This window comes from Anomaloglossus baeobatrachus, chromosome 2 (assembly GCF_048569485.1).
Source record: "Anomaloglossus baeobatrachus isolate aAnoBae1 chromosome 2, aAnoBae1.hap1, whole genome shotgun sequence".
NCBI lineage: Eukaryota > Metazoa > Chordata > Amphibia > Anura > Aromobatidae > Anomaloglossus > Anomaloglossus baeobatrachus.
This window is the reverse complement of record NC_134354.1, coordinates 356,046,198-356,072,054: the sequence shown is the minus strand read 5'-3', so window position 1 is coordinate 356,072,054 and position 25,857 is coordinate 356,046,198. Positions and strand designations below refer to the sequence as shown.

At 42.9% G+C, this 25,857-nt stretch overlaps 3 non-coding genes across 3 annotated transcripts; all 3 read left to right on the top strand.

The window, feature by feature from the left end:
* The first annotated feature begins 9,455 nt into the window (after positions 1-9,455).
* On the top strand, positions 9,456-9,528 carry TRNAV-CAC (transfer RNA valine (anticodon CAC)). The gene has a single exon. It is a non-coding gene; the product is annotated as a tRNA-Val (tRNA).
* A 417-nt stretch (positions 9,529-9,945) lies between these two features.
* Positions 9,946-10,018, top strand: TRNAV-AAC (transfer RNA valine (anticodon AAC)). Its single transcript has one exon. It is a non-coding gene; the product is annotated as a tRNA-Val (tRNA).
* Positions 10,019-15,299: 5,281 nt separating this feature from the next.
* TRNAV-UAC (transfer RNA valine (anticodon UAC)) lies at positions 15,300-15,372 on the top strand. The gene has a single exon. It is a non-coding gene; the product is annotated as a tRNA-Val (tRNA).
* Positions 15,373-25,857: the final 10,485 nt, after the last annotated feature.

Genomic DNA, 25,857 nt, shown 5'->3' with positions numbered 1-25,857 from the left:
ACGTATTGCACCAGGGCTCTGCGGTGCTGCCACAGTCGCTGTAACATGTGTAGAGTTGAATTCCAGCGTGTCGCCACATCGCATTTCAGGCGATGAACCGGCAGGCCGAAAGACTTCTGGAGCGATGCAAGTCGCTCAGCTGCGGCGCTTGAACGCCGGAAGTGAGCAGACAGTTTTCGTGCCCTGTTCAGAAGGCCATCTAGGCCGGGATAGTGTGTTAAAAATTGCTGCACGACAAGGTTCAACACGTGAGCCATACAAGGTACGTGTGTCACCTTGCCCAGGCGAAGGGCCGCACCCAGGTTTGCAGCATTGTCGCACACGGCCTTACCAGGCTGCAGGTTGAGTGGAGACAACCATTTATTAAACTCGGACCGCAGAGCTGACCACAACTCCTCAGCTGTGTGACTCTTATTACCAAGACATGTCAAGCTAAAGACCGCCTGATGCCGTTGCGCTCGGCTGCCAGCATAGTAATGAGGCGTGCGTGATTCCTTCTGCGCAGTGAGAACGCTGGTGGCCTGACCAGGCAGGCTTGGGGCGGAGGTGGAGGACCCAGATGAGGTGGAGGATGCAGAAGCTGTGGCGGAACTTGGACAGACAGAGGATTGACACACAAGTCGTGGGGACGGCAAGACTTGTGCAGCAGACCCTTCACCATCTATCACCATAGTTACCCAGTGCCCAGTCAGCGACATGTAACGTCCCTGTCCATGCTTACTGGTCCAAGTATCGGTGGTGAAATGCACCCGTTCACACACAGAGTTTCTCAAGGAAGCGGTGATGTTGTGTGCGACATGCTGGTGTAGCGCGGGCACACCTTTCTTAGAGAAGTAGTGGCGACTAGGCATCTGGTACTGGGGCACAGCGACAGACATAAGGTCTCTAAAATCCTGTGTGTCCACTAGGCGGAAAGGCAGCATTTCGGTAGCCAACAGCTTACAGAGGGATAGAGTCAACCTCTTAGCTTTGTCATGGGTCGGAGGAAGTGGCCTTTTATTTGACCACATCTGAGGGACAGAGATCTGGCTGCTGTGTGTAGACGGTGTTGAGTAGGGTGTCCCTGGAAAAATGCAGGTTTGTGAGGAAAGTGCAGGCGGAGACATGATGTTGCCTTCATCCAACGTTGGTGCTATCGATGTCTGAGAGAGCTGTACACACTCACTTGTTTCCCCTTCCAAACCAACTGACGACCTTACAAGCAAACTGCCTGTTGCGGTTACAGTGGTGGAAGTTTTGCGTGGAAAAACAGGTGTGACAGCTGTCCCCACAGTCCTAGAAGATGAAGAGCGCGCGGATGCACTGAAAGGGGCGGGCGGTGGATGGTTCGCTCCGCTAGCCGGCATTGCAGCACGGTGAGCTTCCCACCGGGACTTATGATATTTATTCATGTGACGATTCATGGAAGAAGTTGTCAAACTGCTGAGGTTTTGACCTCTACTAACAGAATCATGACAAATGTTACATATCACATGAGTTGGGCGATCTTTTTCGATGTGAAAAAAGGCCCAGGCTAGGCAAGGCTTAGAGGCCATGCGACCTGTTGATCCACCCCGAATAATGCTCATAGGCAGAGTGGTGGCTGAGGATGCAGTTGTAGACGTGCTACCAGTGCTCCGACTCTGTCCAGGAAGGCGCAAGGTAACTTCGTCGTCGGTTGCATCCTCCTCCACCGCCTCTGTTGACCTCCTCGAGTGCCTGACTGGGGGTTGACAGTAGGTGGGATCTAGAACGTCATCATCAATTGTTGTGTTTGCACTCCCCTCCCCCTCAGACCGAGCCTCTTCTTGCTCTGACCGAATATTTAAGTTGTCATCCCAATCGGGTATCTGCGTCTCATCTTCATCAGTATGTTCCTCATTGTCTATAACCACAGGTGTTACAGTTTGTGACAAAGGGTCAACATTATGCTCAGAAACTTGGTCCTCACGGCCTGAATCTGAGTCACAAAGGTTCTGGGCATCACTGCAGACCATTTCCTGTTCTGTACTCACTGTAGCTTGGGAGCAGACCTCTGATTCCCAGGCTATAGTGTGACTGAACAGCTCTGCAGACTCAGCCATCTCAGTTCCACCATACTGTGCAGGGCTGATGGAGACTTCAGAGCTGGGAGAAATCAAGTGTGATTGGGATGACAACTCAGAGGAATGGTGTTTTTTGGATGCGGTACTTGAAGTGGCTGAGAGGGCACTTGTTGGACCACTTGAGATCCATTCAAGCATTTTCCTTTTTTGCCCATCATCTACCTTTGTTCCTCTTGTTCATGTCCGTAAAAAAGGGAGCACATCGGATTGTCCACAATAAGTAGTAGACATCTTACTTTTGCTAGTAGATGGTCTATCTTCAGCAGATGATAATGGAGCTTTGCCACCTTCCCCACTGACAAAACATTTTTTGCCTTTTCCACCACGCCTCTTCCCCTTTCCACCAGCATCTGTCATTTTGCCACTCATGTTGATTGCGACAAGATTGTGGACTGAAAATGTGGTAGTAAAAATTGAGAGGTGGTGAAGATTGCAGTGGTGGTCTAGCTTTATTAACAGCAGAATAATAAAGAATAAATATCCCTGACAATGTAACTTAGTTATAATTCGTTGGAGTGTGCAACGCAGGCAGACGTGCTGCAAATGTCTTGGCACTAGTGGGACTATAGCAAAGTCCAATAGCCACGTATAGGATGCCACTAGGTACACTGAGTGTTTGCTAGTATAATGGCTTCGTTATAATTAGTTGGAGTGTGCAACGCAGGCAGATGTGCTCTGCAAATGTCTTGGCACTAGTGGGACTATAGCAAAGTCCAATAGCCACGTATAGGATGCCACTAGGTACACTGAGTGTTTGCTAGTATAATGGCTTCGTTATAATTAGTTGGAGTGTGCAACGCAGGCAGATGCGCTCTGCAAATGTCTTGGCACTAGTGGGACTATAGCAAAGTCCAATAGCCACGTATAGGATGCCACTAGGTACACTGTGTGTTTGCTAGTATAATGGCTGAGTTTAAAAAACTTGGAGTGTGCAATGCAGGCAGATGTGCTCTGCTAATGTCTTTGCACTAGTGGGACTATAGCAAAGTCCAATAGCCACGTATAGGATGCCACTAGGTACACTGAGTGTTTGCTAGTAAAATTGCTTAGTTTAAAAAACTTGGAGTGTGCAATGCAGGCAGATGTGCTCTGCAAATGTCTTGGCCCTAGTGGGACTATAGCAAAGTCCAATAGCCACGTATAGGATGCCACTAGGTACACTGAGTGTATGCTAGTATAATGGCTTCGTTATAATTAGTTGGAGTGTGCAACGCAGGCAGATGCGCTCTGCAAATGTCTTGGCACTAGTGGGACTATAGCAAAGTCCAATAGCCACGTATAGGATGCCACTAGGTACACTGAGTGTTTGCTAGTATAATGGCTTCGTTATAATTTGTTGTAGTGTGCAACGCAGGCAGATGCGCTCTGCAAATGTCTTGGCACTAGTGGGACTATAGCAAAGTCCAATAGCCACGTATAGGATGCCACTAGGTACACTGAGTGTGTGCTAGTATAATGGCTTCGTTATAATTAGTTGGAGTGTGCAACGCAGGCAGATGCGCTCTGCAAATGTCTTGGCACTAGTGGGACTATAGCAAAGTCCAATAGCCACGTATAGGATGCCACTAGGTACACTGAGTGTTTGCTAGTATAATGGCTTCGTTATAATTAGTTGGAGTGTGCAATGCAGGCAGATGCGCTCTGCAAATGTCTTGGCACTAGTGGGACTATAGCAAAGTCCAATAGCCACGTATAGGATGCCACTAGGTACACTGTGTGTTTGCTAGTATAATGGCTGAGTTTAAAAAACTTGGAGTGTGCAATGCAGGCAGATGTGCTCTGCTAATGTCTTTGCACTAGTGGGACTATAGCAAAGTCCAATAGCCACGTATAGGATGCCACTAGGTACACTGAGTGTTTGCTAGTAAAATTGCTTAGTTTAAAAAACTTGGAGTGTGCAATGCAGGCAGATGTGCTCTGCAAATGTCTTGGCACTAGTGGGACTATAGCAAAGTCCAATAGCCACGTATAGGATGCCACTAGGTACACTGAGTGTTTGCTAGTATAATGGCTTCGTTATAATTTGTTGGAGTGTGCAACGCAGGCAGATGCGCTCTGCAAATGTCTTGGCCCTAGTGGGACTATAGCAAAGTCCAATAGCCACGTATAGGATGCCACTAGGTACAGAGTGTTTGCTAGTATAATGGCTGAGTTTAAAAAACTTGGAGTGTGCAATGCAGGCAGATGTGCTCTGCTAATGTCTTTGCACTAGTGGGACTATAGCAAAGTCCAATAGCCACGTATAGGATGCCACTAGGTACACTGAGTGTTTGCTAGTAAAATTGCTTAGTTTAAAAAACTTGGAGTGTGCAATGCAGGCAGATGTGCTCTGCAAATGTCTTTGCACTAGTGGGACTATAGCAAAGTCCAATAGCCACAGATAGGATGCCACTAGGTACACTGAGTGTTTGCTAGTATAATGGCTTAGTTAGAATGAGTTGGAGTGTGCAGAGGACAAGAGGGTACAGTGGCAGGATTGTGGTGCTCTGGGTAGAGGAATGGAAGCCTGCCTTTCTATTCCCTCCTAATGGTGAAATGCAGGGAGGAAATCCCTGACCTGGGCTACACAGACGCTGTTGCTGTTTGCAGGACCTGTCACCTATGGCTCTCTGACCCTGCCGGTACGAGCCCTTAAAAGGACTGCTAGAATGTGCTCTCCCTAAGCTGTCTAACGCTGTGTATGCAGCGCATACAGCTGTATCGGCGATAGGACAAAGGACGGAACTGCGACAGTGATGTCTGACACCAAAGACGCAGAAGGCAGATAATGGCGATCGTGAAGAAAATGTCCGGTTTTATAATGCAGGGACATGTGACATGCAGATCCTATCACACATGCCGTTGCTTCTCTGCCTCAAAGTCCACTTAGGTGTGTGTGTGTCTGTGATTGGCTGACATGCTGGCCAGCCCCACAAGACGCGCGCGCTTAGGGAAGGAAGACAAGAAAAAAAAAAAAAAAATGGCGATCGCCATTATAGAAACAGCAGTGATCTGAAGGCGCTGTTCACGCACACTATACACTGAAATGTGATAATAGTTTGATTCACAGAGTGACTTACACTATTACAGCAGAAACCAAGCTAAGATTTAGCTGTTTTTTGGCTGCTAGAACCGTTCTCGAACGTTTCTAGAACTATCGAGCTTTTGCAAAAAGCTCGAGTTCTAGTTCGATCTAGAACATGCCCCAAAATCACTCGAGCCTAGAACTGGAGAACCACGAACCACGAACCGCGCTCAACTCTAGTGAAGACTACGTCATTTGTTTTCTAATTATTTAATGAAATTCATGAAATAATAAAAAAAGGGCTTCCCTTTATTTTTGGTTCCCAGCCGGGTACAAATAGGCAACTGGGGGTTGGGGGCAGCCGTACCTGCCTGCTTTACCTGGCTAGCATACAAAAATATGGCGAAGCCCACATAATTTTTTCAGGGGGCAAAAAACTTCTGCATACAGTCCTGGATGGAGTATGCTGAGCCTTGTAATTCTGCAGCTGCTGTGTGTCTGTATGGAGAAGAGCAGACAGCAGCTGCAGAACTACAAGGCTCAGCATACTCCATCCAGGACTGTATGCAGAATTTTTTTGCCCACCAAAAAAATGACGTGGGCTTTGCCATATTTTTGTATGCTAGCCAGGTACAGCAGGCACCCACGGGCTGCCTCCAACCCCCAGTTGCCTATTTGTACCCGGCTGGGAACCAAAAATATAGGGAAGCCCGTTTTTTTTAATTATTTCACTTATTTCATGAAATAATTAAAAAACAAATGACGTGGGCTTCGCCCCATTTTTTATGTCCAGCCGGGTACAACTAGGCAGCTGGGGATTGGAATCCGCAGCACAGGTTAGCCCGAGGTTTCTGGGCGCCTCTGCTGCGAATTTCAGTCCGCAGCCGTCCCAGAAAATGGCGCTCTCATAGAAGCGCCATCATCTGGCGCTGTATCCAACTCTTCCAACAGCCCTGAAGCCGGGTGGCTTGTTGGTTAATCATGAGTTAATACTGGCTTTGTTTTACTAGCCAGAATTAAGCCAGAGATTCTTAATGTCAGGCACGTTTGACCCGGACATTAAGAATCTCCAATAAAGGGTTAAAAAAAACACCACACAGAGAAAAAAATACTTTAATAGAAATAAATACACAGACACATTAGAGACTCCATCTTTATTACCCCCTGTCAGCCCTCCACGATCCTGCTCTTCTGTCTTCTTTCTTTCTAGTGTAGTAGTAGTGACGATTGTAGTGAGGATGAGGTTCACCAGCTCATCACTTGGGGATGAGGAACCTCATCCTCACGACAATCCTCACTAGTGTAGTAGTAGTGACGATTGTAGTGAGGATGAGTTTACCCAGCTCATCACTTGGGGCTGAGGAACCTCATCCTCACTACAATCCTCACTAGTGTAGTAGTAGTGACGATTGTAGTGAGGATGAGTTTACCCAGCTCATCACTTGGGGCTGAGGAACCTCATCCTCACTACAATCATCACTAGTGTAGTAGTAGTGACGATTGTAGTGAGGATGAGTTTACCCAGCTCATCACTTGGGGCTGAGGAACCTCATCCTCACTACAATCATCACTAGTGTAGTAGTAGTGACGATTGTAGTGAGGATGAGTTTACCCAGCTCATCACTTGGGGCTGAGGAACCTCATCCTCACTACAATCCTCACTAGTGTAGTAGTAGTGACGATTGTAGTGAGGATGAGTTTACCCAGCTCATCACTTGGGGCTGAGGAACCTCATCCTCACTACAATCCTCACTACAATCGGGAAGCAGCGTGCAGCCTTCACTCCGTGAGTGATCAGTGCTGGCTGTCAGCGGTAACAGCGGTAACGCTGACAGACGCGTTACCATAGCAACGGTGCTCTCGGAGCCGCGGTTAGCGGTGACGTCACCACTAACTGCGTTGCTATGGCAACGGTGATCTCCGTTAATGACCGGCTATGTCAGCCGGTCCCCAACGGAATGGGGAGTCGACCGTGTGCTAGAGCATGTCGCCGGTACACGGCGATACACATATGTGCACCGTATACCGGAGAGATGCACTCGCAGGTCCTACATGACGCGTCATAGTCATGTGACCAGTCTGTAGCCAATGAGATAATAGCCACGTGACTGGTCACATGGCTATTTTGACGTCATGATAGGTCCTGCATCTCTGCTGGCAGTGCTGGTCACGGGGAGGATTCAGCGATCATCGGATGGAATAGCGGCAGGAGACAGAGTACAGGAGGGATCGCAGGGACCGGTAAGTGTTATGGCAATGTTTATTAACTGTTTGTGTACATTTATAATGCATTTTTATGTGTTTGTGATTGCCTCCCATTATAGCCTATTGGTTCGAGTTCGGTTCGTCGAACGTTCGACGAACCGAACTCGAACGGGACCCCCGTTCGGCGAACCGACTCGAGCCGAACCACGACCGGTTCGCTCATCTCTAGTCCTGGGTTTAATCCCCAGTGAAACCAATCTGTTCTTAGTGTTGAAATAATACGCTATCCAACTTCAATATATGAAGTTCTCGGCTTTGTTGCCGAATGACGAGATGTTTTGGCTTCCATCACAAACAGAACTACAAATTATTTTTTTTTTTCCCCTGGCGGTCAAAACTCGTCTCTAAATGCCATTACTTTGGAGGATTTCACAGGTTTCATAGTGGAGTCGTCATCACGTCTACTTCACACGCAGAAGGTCCTGGGTTCAATCCCCAGTAAAAACAAGCCGTTTTTGCTGTTGAAGTAATTTGCTATCAACCTGTAACATATGAAATTCTTTGTTTTGTTGCCAACTGATAATATATTTTGGCTTCCATCACCAAGAGAACTACAATTTTGGGTTTCTTTTTTATTGACCATTTTAGCAGAAAACATAATCCCATATTATAAAAATCCTATTTGTTTCAAAATATATAGTTCCCATAAATACAAAAGCAAAAGACCAAACTATGGAGAAAAAAGTAACACATTCAATATAAACTTCAATTTAAGCAAAATCCCTTTGTAGGAATAAAACTGGTAAAATATGTAATAATAATTGTAAATGTTTCATTAACCAAAAATACTTTCCTTCAGCAATAAAAAGGCCCCGTCAGTCACAATTCTGCTCTGCTAGCCAATACACAGTAACTTTCCATCAGGTTTCATAGAGTAGTGGTCATCACGTCTGCTTTACATGTAGAAGGTCCTGGGTTCAATCCCCAGTGAAATCAATCTGTTCTTAGTTTTGAAATAATACGCTATCCAACTACAATATATGAAGTTCTCGGCTTTGTTGCCGAATGACGGGATGTTTTGGCTTCCATCACAAACAGAACTACAAATTATTTTTTTTTTTTCCCCTGGCGGTCAAAACTCGTCTCTAAATGCCATTACTTTGCAGGTTTTCACAGGTTTCATAGTGGAGTCGTCATCACGTCTACTTCACACGCAGAAGGTCCTGGGTTCAATCCCCAGTAAAAACAAGCCGTTTTTGCTGTTCAAGTAATTTGCTATCAACCTGTAACATATGAAATTCTTTGTTTTGTTGCCAACTGATAATATATTTTGGCTTCCATCACCAAGAGAACTACGATTTTGGGTTTCTTTTTTATTGACCATTTTAGCAGAAAACATAATCCCATATTATAAAAATCCTATTTGTTTCAAAATATATAGTTCCTTTAAATACAGAAGCAAACAACTAAACTATGTGGAAAAAAGTAACACATTCAATGTAAACTTCCTTTTAAGCAAAATCCCTTTGTAGGAATAAAACTGGTAAAATATGCAATAAAAATTGTGAATGTTTCATTAACCAAAAATACTTTCCTTCAGCAATAAAAAGGCCCCGTCAGTCACAATTCTGCTCTGCTAGCCAATACACAGTAACTTTCCATCAGGTTTCATTGAGTAGTGGTCATCACGTCTGCTTAACACGCAGAAGGTCCTGCGTTCAATCCCCAGTAAAACCAATCTGTTCTTGGTGTTGAAATAATACTCAATTAAACTACAATATATGAAGTTCTTGGCTTTGTTGCCGAATGATGGGATGTTTTGGCTTCCATCCCCAACAGAGCTACGAATTTGTTTTTTTTTTCCCTGGCGGTCAAAACTCGTCTCTAATTGCCATTACTTTGCAGGCTTTCAAAGGTTTCATAGTGTAGTGGAAATCACGTCTGCTTTACACGCAGAAGGTCCTGGGTTTAATCCCCAGTGAAACCCATGTGTTCTTGGTGTTGAAATAATCCCCTATCAACCTGCAGTATATAAAATTCTTGGCTTTGTTGCTGAATAACGGGATGTTTTAGCTTCCATCACCAACAGAGCTACGAATTTGTTTTTTCCCCCTGGCGGTCAAAACTCGTTTCAAATTGCCATTACTTTGCAGGATTTCGAAGGTTTCATAGTGTAGTGGTCATCACATCTGCTTCACACGCAGAAGGTCCTGGGTTCAATCCCCAGTGAAACCAATCTGTTTTTGGTGTTGAAGTAATTTCCTATCGACTTGTAATATGTGAAATTCTTGGTTTCGTTGCCAAATGACAATACATTTTGGCTTCCATCACAAAGAGAACTACGATTTTGGGTTTCTTTTTTATTGACCATTTTAGAAGAAAACATAATCCCATATTATAAAAATCCTATTTGTTTCAAAAAATATAGTTCCCATAAATACAAAAGCAAAAGACCAAACTATGGAGAAAAAAAGTAACACATTCAATATAAACATCAATTTAAGCAAAATCCCTTTGTAGGAATAAAACTGGTAAAATATGTAATAATAATTGTAAATGTTTCATTAACCAAAAATACTTTCCTTCAGCAATAAAAAGGCCCCGTCAGTCACAATTCTGCTCTGCTAGCCAATACACAGTAACTTTTTGTCAGGTTTCATAGTGTAGTGGTCATCACGTCTGCTTAACACGCAGAAGGTCCTGGGTTCAATCCCCAGTGAAACCAATCAGTTCTTAGTGTTGAAATAATACGCAATCCAACTACAATATATGAAGTTCTCGGCTTTGTTGACAGATGACGGGATGTTTTGGCTTTCATCACCAACAGAGCTACAAATTATTTATTTTTTCCCCTGACGGTCAAAACTCGTCTCTAAATGTCATTACTTTGCAGGATTTCACAGGTTTCATAGTGGAGTCGTCATCACGTCTACTTCACACGCAGAAGGTCCTGGGTTCAATCCCCAGTAAAAACAAGCCGTTTTCGCTGTTGAAGTAATTTGCTATCAACCTGTAACATATGTAATTCTTTGTTTTGTTGCCAACTGATAATATATTTTGGCTTCCATCACCAAGAGAACTACGATTTTGGGTTTCTTTTTTATTGACCATTTTAGCAGAAAACATAATCCCATATTATAAAAATCTTATTTGTTTCAAAATATATAGTTCCCATAAATACAAAAGCAAAAGACCAAACTATGGAGAAAAAAGTAACACATTCAATATAAACTTCAATTTAAGCAAAATCCCTTTGTAGGAATAAAACTGGTAAAATATGTAATAATAATTGTAAATGTTTCATTAACCAAAAATACTTTCCTTCAGCAATAAAAAGGCCCCGTCAGTCACAATTCTGCTCTGCTAGCCAATACACAGTAACTTTTTGTCAGGTTTCATAGTGTAGTGGTGATCAAGTCTGCTTAACACGCAGAAGGTCCTGGGTTCAATCCCCAGTGAAACCAATCTATTCTTAGTGTTGAAATAATACGCTATCCAACTACAATATATGAAGTTCTCGGCTTTGTTGCCGTATGACGGGATGTTTTGGCTTCCATCACAAACAAAACTACAAATTATTATTTTTTTTTTCCCTGGCGGTCAAAACTCGTCTCTAAATGCCATTACTTTGCAGGATTTCACAGGTTTCATAGTGGAGTCGTCATCACGTCTACTTCACACGCAGAAGGTCCTGGGTTCAATCCCCAGTAAAAACAAGCTGTTTTCGCTGTTGAAGTAATTTGCTATCAACCTGTAAGATATGAAATTCTTTGTTTTGTTGCCAACTGATAATATATTTTGGCTTGTATCACCAAGAGAACTACGATTTTGGGTTTCTTTGTTATTGACCATTTTAGCAGAAAACATAATCCCATTTTATAAAAATCCTGTTTGTTTCAAAATATATAGTTACTTTAAATACAAAAGCAAACAACTAAACTATGTGGAAAAAAGTAACACATTCAATGTAAACTTCCTTTTAAGCAAAATCCCTTTGTAGGAATAAAACTGGTAAAATATGTAATAAAAATTGTAAATGTTTCATTAACCAAAAATACTTTCCTTCAGTAATAAAAAGGCCCCGTCAGTCACAATTCTGCTCTGCTGGCCAATACACAGTAACTTGCCATTAGGTTTCATAGTGTAGTGGTCATCACGTCTGCTTAACATGCAGAAGGTCCTGCGTTCAATCCCCAGTAAAACCAATCTGTTCTTGGTGTTGAAATAATACTCAATTAAACTACAATATATGAAGTTCTTGGCTTTGTTGCCGAATGATGGGATGTTTTGGCTTTCATCCCCAACAGAGCTACGAATTTGTTTTTTTTTCCCTGGCGGTCAAAACTCGTCTCTAATTGCCATTATTTTTCAGGCTTTCAAAGGTTTCATAGTATAGTGGAAATCACGCCTGCTTTACACGCAGAAGGTCCTTGGTTCAATCCCCAGTGAAACTTATGTGTTCTTGGTGTTGAAAAAATCCCCTATCAACCTGCAGTATATTAAGTTCTTGGCATTGTTGCCGAATAACGGGATGTTTTAGCTTCCATCACCAACAGAGCTACGAATTTGTTTTTTTTCCCCTGGCGGTCAAAACTCGACTCTAATTGCCATTACTGTGCAGGATTTCAAAGGTTTCATAGTGTAGTGGTCATCACGTCTGCGTCACACGCAGAAGGTCCTGGGTTCAATCCCCAGTAAAACCAATCTGTTTTTGGTGTTGAAGTAATTTCCTATCGACTTGTAATATGTGAAATTCTTGGTTTCGTTGCCAAATGACAATACATTTTGGCTTCCATCACAAAGAGAACTACGATTTTGGGTTTCTTTTTTATTGACCATTTTAGCAGAAAACATAATCCCATATTATAAAAATCCTGTTTGTTTCAAAATATATAGTTCCCATAAATACAAAAGCAAAAGACCAAACTATGGAGAAAAAAGTAACACATTCAATATAAACTTCAATTTAAGCAAAATATCTTTATAGGAATAAAACTGGTAAAATATGTAATAATAATTGTAAATGTTTCATTAACCAAAAATACTTTCCTTCAGCAATAAAAAGGCCCCGTCAGTCACAATTCTGCTCTGCTAGCCAATACACATTAACCTATCGTCAGGTTTCATAGTGTAGTGGTCATTACGTCTGCTTAACACGCAGAAGGTCCTGGGTTCAATCCCCAGTGAAACCAATCTGTTCTTAGTGTAGAAATAATACGCTATCCAACTACAATATATGAAGTTCTCAGCTTTGTTGCCGTATGACGGGATGTTTTGGCTTCCATCACAAACAGAACTACAAATTATTTTTTTTTTCCCCTGGCGGTCAAAACTCGTTTCTAAATGCTATTACTTTGCAGGATTTCACAGGTTTCATAGTGGAGTCGTCATCACGTCTACTTCACATGCAGAAGGTCCTGGGTTCAATCCCCAGTAAAAACAAGCCGTCTTCGCTGTTGAAGTAATTTGCTATCAACCTGTAACATATGAAATTCTTTGTTTTGTTGCCAACTGATAATATATTTTGGCTTTTATCACCAAGAGAACTGCGATTTTGGGTTTCTTTTTTATTGACCATTTTAGCAGAAAACATAATCCCATATTATAAAAATCCTGTTTGTTTCAAAATATATAGTTCCTTTAAATACAAAAGCAAACAACTAAACTATGTGGAAAAAAGTAACACATTCAATGTAAACTTCCTTTTAAGCAAAATCCCTTTGTAGGAATAAAACTGGTAAAATATGTAATAAAAATTGTAAATGTTTCATTAACAAAAAATACTTTCCTTCAGCAATAAAAAGGCCCCGTCAGTCACAATTCTGCTCTGCTAGCCAATACACAGTAACTTGCCATCAGGTTTCATAGAGTAGTGGTCTTCACGTTTGCTTAACACGCAGAAGGTCCTGCGTTCAATCCCCAGTAAAACCAATCTGTTCTTGGTGTTGAAATAATACTCAATTAAACTACAATATATGAAGTTCTTGGCTTTGTTGCCGAATGATGGGAAGTAATTTGCTATGAACCTGTAACATATGAAATTCTTTGTTTTGTTGCCAACTGATAATATATTTTGGCTTCCATCACCAAGAGAACTACGATTTTGGGTTTCTTTTTTATTGACCATTTTAGCAGAAAACATAATCCCATATTATAAAAATCCTGTTTGTTTCAAAATATATAGTTCCTTTAAATACAAAAGCAAACAACTAAACTATGTGGAAAAAAGTAACACATTCAATGTAAACTTCCTTTTAAGCAAAATCCCTTTGTAGGAATAAAACTGGTAAAATATGTAATAAAAATTGTAAATGTTTCATTAACCAAAAATACTTTCCTTCAGCACTAAAAAGGCCCCGTCAGTCACAATTCTGCTCTGCTAGCCAATACACAGTAACTTTCCATCAGGTTTCATAGAGTAGTGGTCATCACGTCTGCTTAACACGCAGAAGGTCCTGCGATCAATCCCCAGTAAAACCAATCTGTTCTTGGTGTTGAAATAATACTCAATTAAACTACAATATATGAAGTTCTTGGCTTTGTTGCCGAATGATGGGATGTTTTGGCTTCCATCCACAACAGAGCTACGAATTTGTTTTTTTTTTCCCTGGCGGTCAAAACTCGTCTCTAATTGCCATTACTTTGCATGCTTTCAAACGTTTCATAGTGTAGTGGAAATCAAGTCTGCTTTACACGCAGAAGGTCCTGGGTTTTGGGTTTCTTTTTTATTGACCATTTTAGCAGAAAACATAATCCCATATTATAAAAATCCTATTTGTTTCAAAATATATAGTTCCCATAAATACAAAAGCAAAAGACCAAATTATGGAGAAAAAAGTAACACATTCAATATAAACTTCAATTTAAGCAAATCCCTTTCTAGGAATAAAACTGGTAAAATATGTAATAATAATTGTAAATGTTTCATTAACCAAAAATACTTTCCTTCAGCAATAAAAAGGCCCCGTCAGTCACAATTCTGCTCTGCTAGCCAATACACAGTAACTTTTCGTCAGGTTTCATAGTGTAATGGTCATCACGTTTGCTTAACACGCAGAAGGTCCTGGGTTCAATCCCCAGTGAAACCAATCTGTTCTTAGTGTTGAAATAATTCGCTATCCAACTCCTAAATATGAAGTTCTCGGCTTTGTTGCCGAATGACGGGATGTTTTGGCTTCCATCACAAACAGAACTACAAATTATTTTTTTTTTTTCCCCTGGCGGTCAAAACTCGTCTCTAAATGCCATTACTTTGCAGGATTTCACAGGTTTCATAGTGGAGTCGTCATCACGTCTACTTCACACGCAGAAGGACCTGGGTTCAATCCCCAGTAAAAACAAGCCGTTTTCGCTGTTGAAGTAATTTGCTATCAACCTGTAACATATGAAATTCTTTGTTTTGTTGCCAACTGATAATATATTTTGGCTTCCATCACCAAGAGAACTACGATTTTGGGTTTCTTTTTTATTGACCATTTTAGCAGAAAACATAATCCCATATTATAAAAATCCTGTTTGTTTCAAAATATATAGTTCCTTTAAATACAAAAGCAAACAACTAAACTATGTGGAAAAAAGTAACACATTCAATGTAAACTTCCTTTTAAGCAAAATCCCTTTGTAGGAATAAAACTGGTTAAAAATGTAATAAAAATTGTAAATGTTTCATTAACCAAAAATACTTTCCTTCAGCAATAAAAAGGCCCCGTCAGTCACAATTCTGCTCTGCTAGCCAATACACAGTAACTTTCCATCAGGTTACATAGAGTAGTGGTCATCACGTCTGCTTAAAACGCAGAAGGTCCTGCGTTCAATCCCCAGTAAAACCAATCTGTTCTTGATGTTGAAATAATACTCAATTAAACTACAATATATGAAGTTCTTGGCTTTGTTGCCGAATGATGGGATGTTTTGGCTTCCATCCCAAACAAAGCTACGAATTTGTTTTTTTTTTCCCTGGCGGTCAAAATTCGTCTCTAATTGCCATTACTTTGCAGGTTTTCAAAGGTTTCATAGTGTAGTGGAAATCACGTCTGCTTTACACGCAGAAGGTCCTGGGTTCAATCCCCAGTGAAACCCATGTGTTCCTGTGTTTAAATAATACCCTATCAACCTGCAGTATATAAAGTTCTTGGCTTTGTTGCCGAATAACTGGATGTTTTAGCTCCATCACCAACAGAGCTACGAATTTGTTTTTTTTCCCCTGGCGGTCAAAACTCGTCTCTAATTGCCATTACTTTGCAGGATTTCAAAGGTTTCATAGTGTAGTGGTCATCACGTTTGCTTCACACGCAGAAGGTCCTGGGTTCAATCCCCAGTGAAACCAATCTGTTTTTGGTGTTGAAGTAATTTCCTATTGACTTGTAATATGTGAAATTCTTGGTTTCGTTGCCAAATGACTATACATTTTGGCTTCCATCACAAAGAGAACTACGATTTTGGGTTTCTTTTTTATTGACCATTTTAGCAGAAAACATAATCCCATATTATAAAAATCCTATTTGTTTCAAAATATATAGTTCCCATAAATACAAAAGCAAAAGACCAAACTATGGAGAAAAAAGTAACACATTCAATATAAACTTCAATTTAAGCAAAATCCCTTTGTAGGAATAAAACTGGTAAAATATGTAATAATAATTGTAAATGTTTCATTAACCAAAAATACTTTCCTTCAGCAATAAAAAGGCCCCGTCAGTCACAATTCTGCTCTGCTAGCCAATACACAGTAACTTTTCGTCAGGTTTCATAGGGTAGTGGTCATCACGTCTGCTTAACACGCAGAAGGTCCTGGGTTCAATCCCCAGTGAAACCAATCTGTTCTTAGTGTTGAAATAATAAGCTATCCAACTACAATATATGAAGTTCTCGGCATTGTTGCCGAATGACGGTATGTTTTGGCTTCCATCACAAACAGAACTACAAATTATTATTTTTTTTTCCCCTGGCGGTCAAAACTCGTCTCTAAATGCCATTGCTTTGCAGGATTTCACAGGTTTCATAGTGGAGTGGTCATCACGTCTACTTCAAACGCAGAAGGTCCTGCGTTCAATCCCCAGTAAAAATAAGCCATTTTCGCTGTTGAAGTAATTTGCTATCAACCTGTAACATATGAAATTCTTTTTTTTGTTGCCAACTGATAATATATTTTGGCTTCCATCACCAAGAGAACTACGATTTTGGGTTTCTTTTTTATTGACCATTTTAGCAGAAAACATAATCCCATATTATAAAAATCCTGTTTGTTTCAAAATATATAGTTCCTTTAAATACAAAAGCAAACAACTAAACTATGTGGAAAAAAGTAACACATTCAATGTAAACTTCCTTTTAAGCAAAATCCCTTTGTAGGAATAAAACTGGTAAAATATGTAATAAAAATTGTAAATGTTTCATTAACCAAAAATACTTTCCTTCAGCAATAAAAAGGCCCCGTCAGTCACAATTCTGCTCTGCTAGCCAATACACAGTAACTTTCCATCAGGTTTCCTAGAATAGTGGTCATCACGTCTGCTTAACATGCAGAAGGTCCTGCGTTCAATCCCCAGTAAAACCAATCTGTTCTTGGTGTTGAAATAATACTCAATTAAACTACAATATATGAAGTTCTTGGCTTTGTTGCCGAATGATGGGATGTTTTGGCTTCCATCCCCAACAGAGCTACGAATTTGTTTTGTTTTTCCTGGCGGTCAAAACTCGTCTCTAATTGCCATTACTTTGCAGGCTTTCAAAGGTTTCATAGTGTAGTGGAAATCAAGTCTGCTTTACACGCAGAAGGTCCTGGGTTCAATTCCCAGTGAAACACATGTGTTTTTGGTGTTGAAGTAATTTCCTATCGACTTGTAATATGTGAAATTCTTGGTTTCGTTGCCAAATGACAATACATTTTGGCTTCCATCACAAAGAGAACTACGATTTTGGGTTTCTTTTTTATTGACCATTTTAGCAGAAAACATAATCCCATATTATAAAAATCCTATTTGTTTCAAAATATATAGTTCCCATAAATACAAAAGCAAAAGACCAAATTATGGAGAAAAAAGTAACACATTCAATATAAACTTCAATTTAAGCAAATCCTTTTCTAGGAATAAAACTGGTAAAATATGTAATAATAATTGTAAATGTTTCATTAACCAAAAATACTTTCCTTCAGCAATAAAAAGGCCCCGTCAGTCACAATTCTGCTCTGCTAGCCAATACACAGTAACTTTTCGTCAGGTTTCATAGTGTAATGGTCATCACGTCTGCTTAACACGCAGAAGGTCCTGGTTTCAATCCCCAGTGAAACCAATCTGTTCTTAGTGTTGAAATAATTCGCTATCTAACTCCAAAATATGAAGTTCTCGGCTTTGTTTTGTTGCCAACTGATAATATATTTTGGCTTCCATCACCAAGAGAACTACGATTTTGGGTTTCTTTTTTATTGACCATTTTAGCAGAAAACATAATCCCATATTATAAAAATCCTGTTTGTTTCAAAATATATAGTTCCTTTAAATACAAAAGCAAACAACTAAACTATGTGGAAAAAAGTAACACATTCAATGTAAACTTCCTTTTAAGCAAAATCCCTTTGTAGGAATAAAACTGGTTAAAAATGTAATAAAAATTGTAAATGTTTCATTAACCAAAAATACTTTCCTTCAGCAATAAAAAGGCCCCGTCAGTCACAATTCTGCTCTGCTAGCCAATACACAGTAACTTTTCGTCAGGTTTCATAGTGTAATGGTCATCACTAGAGATGAGCGAACCGGTCGCGGTTCGGCTCGAGGTTGGTTCGCCGAACGGACCTCCCGTTCGAGTTCGGTTCGTCGAACGTTCGACGAACCGAACTCGAACTGCATAGGAAACAATGGCAGGCAATCACAAACACAGAAAAACACCTAGAAAACACCCTCAAAGGTGTCCTAAAGGTGACAAACAACTCAAACACATTGGAAAGTGACAAGGACATATACTCATGCAAAAACAAAACAGCTGGACAAGGAAAAAGAGGAGGACACACAGATATAGGCATGGCACGCCCTTCTAAAATCATGTAAAACACCGCAAGGTGACTCCAAGCGGAGTCTCCATTTTTTCCAAAAATTGGGCCACACACACACCCACCCCTTCAGTGGCAGCAGTTGTGCCCCAGTTGTACACTTCATAGCTCCATTTGCATCAAGCACATTCAAAAATACGCCATTCTTATCCGTCCCCAGGATGACACCGGGGTAGGTAGCAAAGTCTTTCCTGATCCCAGCTCTGTTCATCTTGGCTTCTTTTAAAAACACATCAAGCAAGGGTTACTCCAAGCGGAGTCTCCCTTTTTTTCCAAAAATTGGGCTGGGCCACACAGACACCCACCCCATCAGTGGCAGCACTTGGGCCCTAGTTGCAAACAGGATGTTTTGATTTGCATCAAGCACATTCAAAAATACGCCATTCTTATCCGTCCCCAGGATGACACCGGGGTAGGTAGCAAAGTCTTTGCTGATCCCAGCTCTGTTCATCTTGGCTTCTTTTAAAAACACATCAAGCAAGGGTTACTCCAAGCGGTGTCTCCCTTTTTTTCCAAAAATTGGGCCACACAGACACCCACCCCATCAGTGGCAGCACTTGGGCCCTAGTTGCAAACAGGATGTTTTGATTTGCATCAAGCACATTCAAAAATACGCCATTCTTATCCGTCCCCAGGATGACACCGGGGTAGGTAGCAAAGTATTTCCTGATCCCAGCTCTGTTCATCTTGGCTTCTTTTAAAAACACATCAAGCAAGGGTTACTCCAAGCGGAGTCTCCCTTTTTTCCAAAAATTGGGCCACACAGACACCCACCCCATCAGTGGCAGCACTTGGGCCCTAGTTGCAAACAGGATGTTTTGATTTGCATCAAGCACATTCAAAAATACGCCATTCTTATCCGTCCCCAGGATGACACCGGGGTAGGTAGCAAAGTCTTTGCTGATCCCAGCTCTGTTCATCTTGGCTTCTTTTAAAAACACATCAAGCAAGGGTTACTCCAAGCGGAGTCTCCCTTTTTTTCCAAAAATTGGGCCACACAGACACCCACCCCATCAGTGGCAGCACTTGGGCCCTAGTTGCAAACAGGATGTTTTGATTTGCATCAAGCACATTCAAAAATACGCCATTCTTATCCGTCCCCAGGATGACACCGTGGTAGGTAGCAAAGTCTTTGCTGATCCCAGCTCTGTTCATCTTGGCTTCTTTTAAAAACACATCAAGCAAGGGTTACTCCAAGCGGAGTCTCCCTTTTTTTCCAAAAATTGGGCCACACAGACACCCACCCCATCAGTGGCAGCACTTGGGCCCTAGTTGCAAACAGGATGTTTTGATTTGCATCAAGCACATTCAAAAATACGCCATTCTTATCCGTCCCCAGGATGACACCGGGGTAGGTAGCAAAGTATTTCCTGATCCCAGCTCTGTTCATCTTGGCTTCTTTTAAAAACACATCAAGCAAGGGTTACTCCAAGCGGAGTCTCCCTTTTTTCCAAAAATTGGGCCACACAGACACCCACCCCATCAGTGGCAGCACTTGGGCCCTAGTTGCAAACAGGATGTTTTGATTTGCATCAAGCACATTCAAAAATACGCCATTCTTATCCGTCCCCAGGATGACACCAGGGTAGGTAGCAAAGTCTTTGCTGATCCCAGCTCTGTTCATCTTGGCTTCTTTTAAAAACACATCAAGCAAGGGTTACTCCAAGCGGAGTCTCCCTTTTTTTCCAAAAATTGGGCCACACAGACACCCACCCCATCAGTGGCAGCACTTGGGCCCTAGTTGCAAACAGGATGTTTTGATTTGCATCAAGCACATTCAAAAATACGCCATTCTTATCCGTCCCCAGGATGACACCGGGGTAGGTAGCAAAGTCTTTCCTGATCCCAGCTCTGTTCATCTTGGCTTCTTTTAAAAACACATCAAGCAAGGGTTACTCCAAGCGGAGTCTCCCTTTTTTTCCAAAAATTGGGCCACACAGACACCCACCCCATCAGTGGCAGCACTTGGGCCCTAGTTGCAAAAAGGATGTTTTGATTTGCATCAAGCACATTCAAAAATACGCCATTCTTATCCGTCCCCAGGATGACACCGGGGTAGGTAGCAAAGTATTTCCTGATCCCAGCTCTGTTCATCTTGGCTTCTTTTAAAAACACATCAAGCAAGGGTTACTCCAAGCGGAGTCTCCCTTTTTTCCAAAAATTGGGCCACACAGACACCCACCCCATCAGTGGCAGCACTTGGGCCCTAGTTGCAAACAGGATGTTTTGATTTGCATCAAGCACATTCAAAAATACGCCATTCTTATCCGTCCCCAGGATGACACCGGGGTAGGTAGCAAAGTCTTTGCTGATCCCAGCTCTGTTCATCTTGGCTTCTTTTAAAAACACATCAAGCAAGGGTTACTCCAAGCGGAGTCTCCCTTTTTTTCCAAAAATTGGGCCACACAGACACCCACCCCATCAGTGGCAGCACTTGGGCCCTAGTTGCAAACAGGATGTTTTGATTTGCATCAAGCACATTCAAAAATACGCCATTCTTATCCGTCCCCAGGATGACACCGGGGTAGGTAGCAAAGTCTTTGCTGATCCCAGCTCTGTTCATCTTGGCTTCTTTTAAAAACACATCAAGCAAGGGTTACTCCAAGCGGAGTCTCCCTTTTTTTCCAAAAATTGGGCCACACAGACACCCACCCCATCAGTGGCAGCACTTGGGCCCTAGTTGCAAACAGGATGTTTTGATTTGCATCAAGCACATTCAAAAATACGCCATTCTTATCCGTCCCCAGGATGACACCGGGGTAGGTAGCAAAGTCTTTCCTGATCCCAGCTCTGTTCATCTTGGCTTCTTTTAAAAACACATCAAGCAAGGGTTACTCCAAGCGGAGTCTCCCTTTTTTTCCAAAAATTGGGCCACACAGACACCCACCCCATCAGTGGCAGCACTTGGGCCCTAGTTGCAAACAGGATGTTTTGATTTGCATCAAGCACATTCAAAAATACGCCATTCTTATCCGTCCCCAGGATGACACCGGGGTAGGTAGCAAAGTCTTTCCTGATCCCAGCTCTGTTCATCTTGGCTTCTTTTAAAAACACATCAAGCAAGGGTTACTCCAAGCGGAGTCTCCCTTTTTTTCCAAAAATTGGGCCACACAGACACCCACCCCATCAGTGGCAGCACTTGGGCCCTAGTTGCAAACAGGATGTTTTGATTTGCATCAAGCACATTCAAAAATACGCCATTCTTATCCGTCCCCAGGATGACACCGGGGTAGGTAGCAAAGTATTTCCTGATCCCAGCTCTGTTCATCTTGGCTTCTTTTAAAAACACATCAAGCAAGGGTTACTCCAAGCGGAGTCTCCCTTTTTTCCAAAAATTGGGCCACACAGACACCCACCCCATCAGTGGCAGCACTTGGGCCCTAGTTGCAAACAGGATGTTTTGATTTGCATCAAGCACATTCAAAAATACGCCATTCTTATCCGTCCCCAGGATGACACCGGGGTAGGTAGCAAAGTCTTTGCTGATCCCAGCTCTGTTCATCTTGGCTTCTTTTAAAAACACATCAAGCAAGGGTTACTCCAAGCGGAGTCTCCCTTTTTTTCCAAAAATTGGGCCACACAGACACCCACCCCATCAGTGGCAGCACTTGGGCCCTAGTTGCAAACAGGATGTTTTGATTTGCATCAAGCACATTCAAAAATACGCCATTCTTATCCGTCCCCAGGATGACACTGGGGTAGGTAGAAAAGTCTTTGCTGATCCCAGCTCTGTTCATCTTGGCTTCTTTTAAAAACACATCAAGCAAGGGTTACTCCAAGCGGAGTCTCCCTTTTTTTCCAAAAATTGGGCCACACAGACACCCACCCCATCAGTGGCAGCACTTGGGCCCTAGTTGCAAACAGGATGTTTTGATTTGCATCAAGCACATTCAAAAATACGCCATTCTTATCCGTCCCCAGGATGACACCGGGGTAGGTAGCAAAGTATTTCCTGATCCCAGCTCTGTTCATCTTGGCTTCTTTTAAAAACACATCAAGCAAGGGTTACTCCAAGCGGAGTCTCCCTTTTTTTCCAAAAATTGGGCCACACAGACACCCACCCCATCAGTGGCAGCACTTGGGCCCTAGTTGCAAACAGGATGTTTTGATTTGCATCAAGCACATTCAAAAATACGCCATTCTTATCCATCCCCAGGATGACACCGGGGTAGGTAGCAAAGTCTTTCCTGATCCCAGCTCTGTTCATCTTGGCTTCTTTTAAAAACACATCAAGCAAGGGTTACTCCAAGCGGAGTCTCCCTTTTTTTCCAAAAATTGGGCCACACAGACACCCACCCCATCAGTGGCAGCACTTGGGCCCTAGTTGCAAACAGGATGTTTTGATTTGCATCAAGCACATTCAAAAATACGCCATTCTTATCCGTCCCCAGGATGACACCGGGGTAGGTAGCAAAGTCTTTGCTGATCCCAGCTCTGTTCATCTTGGCTTCTTTTAAAAACACATCAAGCAAGGGTTACTCCAAGCGGAGTCTCCCTTTTTTTCCAAAAATTGGGCCACACAGACACCCACCCCATCAGTGGCAGCACTTGGGCCCTAGTTGCAAACAGGATGTTTTGATTTGCATCAAGCACATTCAAAAATACGCCATTCTTATCCGTCCCCAGGATGACACCGGGGTAGGTAGCAAAGTCTTTCCTGATCCCAGCTCTGTTCATCTTGGCTTCTTTTAAAAACACATCAAGCAAGGGTTACTCCAAGCGGAGTCTCCCTTTTTTTCCAAAAATTGGGCCACACAGACACCCACCCCATCAGTGGCAGCACTTGGGCCCTAGTTGCAAACAGGATGTTTTGATTTGCATCAAGCACATTCAAAAATACGCCATTCTTATCCGTCCCCAGGATGACACCGGGGTAGGTAGCAAAGTCTTTCCTGATCCCAGCTCTGTTCATCTTGGCTTCTTTTAAAAACACATCAAGCAAGGGTTACTCCAAGCGGAGTCTCCCTTTTTTTCCAAAAATTGGGCCACACAGACACCCACCCCATCAGTGGCAGCACTTGGGCCCTAGTTGCAAACAGGATGTTTTGATTTGCATCAAGCACATTCAAAAATACGCCATTCTTATCCGTCCCCAGGATGACACCGGGGTAGGTAGCAAAGTCTTTGCTGATCCCAGCTCTGTTCATCTTGGCTTCTTTTAAAAACACATCAAGCAAGGGTTACTCCAAGCGGAGTCTCCCTTTTTTTCCAAAAATTGGGCCACACAGACACCCACCCCATCAGTGGCAGCACTTGGGCCCTAGTTGCAAACAGGATGTTTTGATTTGCATCAAGCACATTCAAAAATACGCCATTCTTATCCGTCCCCAGGATGACACCGGGGTAGGTAGCAAAGTCTTTCCTGATCCCAGCTCTGTTCATCTTGGCTTCTTTTAAAAACACATCAAGCAAGGGTTACTCCAAGCGGAGTCTCCCTTTTTTTCCAAAAATTGGGCCACACAGACACCCACCCCATCAGTGGCAGCACTTGGGCCCTAGTTGTACACTTCACAGCTACATTTGCATCAATCACATTCAAAAATACCCCATAATTAACCGTCCCCAGGATGACACCGGGGTAGGTAGCAAAGTCTTTGCTGACCCATGACTTGTTCATCTTGGCTTCTTTTAAAAACAATGTAAGCAAGGGTTACTCCAAGCGGAGTCTCCCTTTTTTCCAAAAATTGGGCCACACAGACACCCACCCCATCAGTGGCAGCACTTGGGCCCTAGTTGCAAACAGGATGTTTTGATTTGCATCAAGCACATTCCAAATCCACAAGTATTTACTCTCCCCAGGATGACACAGGGGTAGTAAATTCCTTCTGGATCCATGACTTGTTCATTTTGATGAACGTCAGTCTGTCCACATTGTCACTGGACAGACGCGTGCGCTTATCTGTCAGCACACACCCAGCAGCACTGAATACACGTTCAGAGACAACGCTGGCAGCTGGACACGACAAAATCTCCAAGGCGTAACTGGAGAGCTCTGGCCATTTTTCTATGTTTGAAGCCCAAAAGGAGCAAGGCTCCAGTTGCACAGTCATGGCATCGATGTTCATTTGGAGATACTCCTGTATCATCCTCTCCAGCCGTTGAGTATGTGTCAGACTTGTTGTCTCTGGTGGCCTTGCAAAAGAGGGTCTAAAAAAATTATGAAAAGATTCCATAAAATTGCTGTTACCGGCACCAGATACGGTCCTACTGGTACGGGTAGACTGGTGAAGATGACGAGACCGTCCCATGTTTGTCAAGTTACAACTGGGAGATTCCCTCCCTGCACCTGCACGGTTGTTTGGTGGAAAAGCCGAGCTAAGATCGAGTAACAGCTTCTGCTGATACTCCTGCATACGTGCGTCCCTTTCTATGGCTGGAATTATGTCACAAAATTTGGACTTGTACCGGGGATCTAATAGTGTGGCAATCCAGTAGTCATCATCACTTCTAATTTTGACAATACGACTGTCATGTTGGAGGTAGTGCAACAAAAAGGCACTCATGTGTCTTGCGCAGCCATGCGGACCAAGTCCACGCTGTGTTTGTGGCATAGTGGTGCTACCCGTTCTTTCTTCCTCTGACATCTCCCCCCAACCTCTTTCAACTGAAATTTGACCAAGGTCTCCCTCATCCGCTGAGTCTTCCATGTCCATGGACAGTTCGTCCTCCATTTCTTCATGTTCTCCTGCACCTTGCTCAACATTTCGCCTGCTACTATGCGCCCTTGTCGATCCCTGTTCCCCATGGTCCCATGCCTGCTGCGTTGGTGATGATGAACGTCTGGACCTTGGTGATGTTGTTGTCCCTTGCACATATGAATCCTCCTGTAGTTCCTCCCCTTCATGTTGTCCCACCCCCTGACTCCGAATAGTGTTTAGCGTGTGCTCCAGCATGTAAATGACTGGAATCGTCATGCTGATAATGGCATTGTCAGAGCTAAACATATTCGTCGCCATGTCGAAACTGTGCAGAAGGGTGCATAGGTCCTTGATCTGAGACCACTCCATCAGTGTGATCTGCCCCACCTCTGCATCTCGTTGGCCCAGGCTATACGTCATGACGTATTGCACCAGGGCTCTGCGGTGCTGCCACAGTCGCTGTAACATGTGGAGAGTTGAATTCCAGCGTGTCGCCACATCGCATTTCAGGCGATGAACCGGCAGGCCGAAAGACTTCTGGAGCGATGCAAGTCGCTCAGCTGCGGCGCTTGAACGCCGGAAGTGAGCAGACAGTTTTCGTGCCCTGTTCAGAAGGCCATCTAGGCCGGGATAGTGTGTTAAAAATTGCTGCACGACAAGGTTCAACACGTGAGCCATACAAGGTACGTGTGTCACCTTGCCCAGGCGAAGGGCCGCACCCAGGTTTGCAGCATTGTCGCACACGGCCTTACCAGGCTGCAGGTTGAGTGGAGACAACCATTTATTAAACTCGGACTGCAGAGCTGACCACAACTCCTCAGCTGTGTGACTCTTATTACCAAGACATGTCAAGCTAAAGACCGCCTGATGCCGTTGCGC